Source organism: Nicotiana sylvestris, chromosome 3, assembly GCF_000393655.2.
Source record: "Nicotiana sylvestris chromosome 3, ASM39365v2, whole genome shotgun sequence".
NCBI classification, from domain to species: domain Eukaryota; kingdom Viridiplantae; phylum Streptophyta; class Magnoliopsida; order Solanales; family Solanaceae; genus Nicotiana; species Nicotiana sylvestris.
The window spans coordinates 134,108,371-134,112,188 of record NC_091059.1 but is presented as its reverse complement, the minus strand read 5'-3'; the positions used below and the strand labels follow the sequence as shown (position 1 = coordinate 134,112,188).

Sequence of the window (3,818 nt, the reverse complement as noted above, 5' to 3'; positions counted from 1 at the left end):
TGAGGGCAAACGACATGTAAGAATATTCATGCAAGAAGGTTTGAAAAAAGAGAGGAGGTGGCATTTGACAAAGAACAAGCAGTGAGACCAACTGACAAGATAGTGTCTGATTTGACCAACTTAATAGGAACAATTGCAAGAAATTCAAGATTTATCACCTTGGTGCATAGTAGTTGACATGTTGTGTCACAAGATATTAAGCAACGAATGTGAGAATATGTCAACGTAAGAATAATTAATTTTTTAAATGTATACTTTTTTGTATATTTCCTACTAAGTGAAGATAAATATACGTTATTTTGCATAGTCCAAGTTCACAATTCCAGCAGAAGGAGAAAAATGGGTAATGATCGACCTTCGTGATGCTTGGAGGCGACACAAGAGAAATATTAAGATGAAATATTTCAATAAGAATACTACTGATGAAGGTATGCTACAAAATCGTCCAAATGAGATACCAGAAGTTCAATTCGGCCAATTGATTGAGTATTGGAAGGATTCAGATATCCAAGTGAGACTAAATTGTGCATTTCTACACTTGAGCATATTGTTGCATTATATCTTTTTTTTTCTTTTTGATTTATTGACTAATGTAATTCTTTTGGTGCTAGGCCATGTGTCAATTAAATTCTGAAAACAGAAAAAATAAAAATGGAGGCATCGAATGGGACCTATTAATTTTGGAAGAATACTCATAACATTGGTAGCATTTACTTGACAATTTATGAAAATTTTGACTTCCATTTTCTTTGTCGGAACACATTAATGTTTATTTTTTACTTTCTTTTGATTTAATTTGTAGCGTGCAACCAAAGAGAACAACCAGGAACCATCAAAGTCCGAAATGTTTATTGCAACTCGTACAAAGAAAGGAAAAGAAGTTCATACAGATACTCAAGTTGCAATAGTAAATCATGATGCAAGTTAAGATCTTGTTATTATATAGCCCCTCTCGTTAACTGAATGTGTGTCTATTAAAGTTTCATCTTTTTAATTAAAACCATGTATTTCTAATGCAGTTTTGTATATGTGTCTGGTGCTTATATCTTGTACTAATTGAATGACAAATTAGTGAAATTGTAGTTTCTTTAGGAGATAACTCCATCTTGTATTACTTTTTTTTTGTGTTAGTGTACATGGAAAAAATAATCTACTTAGCAAGTATCTGTTCTTTAGACACTTGAAACGAAAGCTCAAAAAAAATATTATTATTAAGAGCTCCTAGATCTTTACTAAAAAATAAGACAAGTTGAAGTTTCTCAAAAGAATTCATAGTTGGGAAAGAAACTTAATTTACCATGACCAAGAAATAATTTGCCAAATTGAAACTAAATCACATTCCTTTTTATAAGTGTTGCTTTTAATAGCTTCCAGAGTAATATTCATTTACAACAACCCCTGAAAATATTTCATGTCTTTTGTAGGAAAAATAAAAGTTAGTTTAAGTTATTTTAGTATTCAATCTATCTTGATTTGTAAGTGATGTGCAGTAATATTTGTTTTTCACAATGTGAACTTCAGAATCGTCAAAGTTCCGGAGAAACAGCAGATGATGCATTTAGGGTTGTGTTTGGAAAGGAGCAGCCTGGTCAGGTTAGATGCTATGGTAGATCGGTGACGACAAGCTCTCTGAAAAAAGATGATGAAATTACCAAGCTTAAACAAAAGCATGCCAATGAAATGACTTCTCTAAAAGAAGAAATGAAGGAAATGTTGAGAGAAGAAATGCAATCCTTTCTTAGTCAAGTGGTGCAAAACAACTATGAATTGAATTTTCATGATATACAAGGGTGTGCTGGATCTAATATTCCTTCATCGGTTGATGCAAGTAGTGCACGAGCTATAAGAGGCCAAAATCTACCACATTCTTCTGGCTCAACTCATTCTCCGAATCTTGAAAATGTATTTATATTTCACACTTCCAAAAAACTACCTCAATCTTAACTCACAAAATCATGTTTTCCCAAATTATTTGCTTTTGATGGTTCTGTTATATGATAACATTATTACAAAAAGAATTCTAGCCGCAATAAATATTCGCTTTAGCGGCAATAGTAATGGCTGCAAAATAAGTTCATTTTCCTCTTGTTAAAAGAAAAAGACACGTGATTATTTGTTAACAAAGCATCAGTTGGTGCCAAATTTTACCACACGAAAGTATTAGCTCTTTTTAGCGAAACACGATCTAGTTAAGGTATTTGGTTATGGAAAGAATTCAATTTTGGTTAGCAAGCTTCTGTTTGATATCTACCATCAATATAATTTCTCTTCATTAGATGTTTTCCACTGAAACATGTTAGTGTTTCAGTGGAAGGCCCTTGTTATATGTCTATTTTGTAGCGAGTTTAATTGCTATTGTTATTAAATTAAGTGATTGTTGCGATTATACAAGGAGATAAATTTTTTGTCTTTGAACCTATACTTTAAACGTATTTTACTTTTTTCATATATTGACTTGTTAGAACGTCATTACAGAAGTATCAACTCACTACTACTAAAAACAGTTCATGAATATGACTTACAGATGGTATAAATACACAATCTTAACTTTAACATACATATCATGCAATTGTGTTATTCTAATTGGAATTTACAAAATATCTTAACAATGTCTTTTATTTCTTCATAAAAAGAATTTTTGATACTTAGCTTTTGGTTTTCTACATTTATCACCTCTAATATGGGTAGTGAACAGTGAGCACCCTCACTTTCTAACTTAGTGGATTCTTTTACTTATGTTTTGAGCATAAATTATATCATACTCTCTATTCTTTTGCTTTTACTTCTTTGTCTCCTTTTAATTCTCATAAATATATCATATCACCTCTCTCATTTTCCATAAATTTTGAGTCTTTTTGCTGAGTTTCATCAGTTAAGAAAAAAATAATATCACTTTCAGACCTTTACAATGTTATCACTGTTGAAGTTTCACTGTATATAGCAATGATCTTAGCTTATAGTTCAGTAAAATGATGAAAAATCTTCACCCCAGATCAATGTTCAGAGATCAACAAATTTGTTGCTCTTTTTACTATTTCATTGCTATCTTTTCACTTCATTGCTTCCAACAATCCTTATGCAATGAAATACAGGTTCATAGCTGCTGACACTCTTCAAAAAGTCATTGTTCTTTTTGTTCTAGCCATTTGGTAAAGAATGAGTTCAAGAGGTTCCCTTGAATGATTCTTTGTTAAAGGGTATATATGGTGAAGCCTCAGGAAGTTTAATGGTCCAAATCGTTAGGTTTTACTCTAAAAAATAAAACTCTTACCTCTTAAAGATCAATAACTTTATCACTGGCATGATAGAGAAATTAATATCAAATCTCCTTTTGTACTTAATAAGTTTAAATCCACCAAAACATAAACTTTATCCCAACTTTTTGGAGCCAAAATGCTAGCATACAGTAGTTTTTTTCCCTTATACCCACTGGTCCTAGGAAGGGAGGTGTTATTAATTTCTCATCCCTACCAAATCTCTAAGTAGTTTTTTTTCTTATACCCACTGGTCCTAAGAAGGGAGGAAAATGAACAACTTTTGTTTTGTGCGGAAAATCACTATTTTCAACTGTCTATTGGGGGTTATCAATCTAGGCAAAGCTTTATGAGATATTGGGATGTAAGCAGGTTATTAATTCACATTTTTTGCTTCTCTTTGACTTGCACCTCTTTTTTTGTGTGTGACTTAGTTATGCTTTAGTAGTGAAATAAACCTCATTAATTATTAGTAAGACATGTTGCTATAACCTATGCATACTATATATAGTTTTTTTTCTAATTTTAATTTCATTTTGAATGTGTATAAAAATGCGGGTGATG

The 3,818-nt window shown here is 31.5% G+C and overlaps 1 long non-coding RNA gene across 1 annotated transcript; it reads left to right on the top strand.

Moving 5' to 3' along the window:
• The first annotated feature begins 572 nt into the window (after positions 1-572).
• Positions 573-1,860, top strand: LOC138888750 (uncharacterized). The gene is made up of 3 exons (XR_011406181.1): positions 573-703; positions 803-923; positions 1,522-1,860. It is a non-coding gene; the product is annotated as an uncharacterized lncRNA (long non-coding RNA).
• Positions 1,861-3,818: the final 1,958 nt, after the last annotated feature.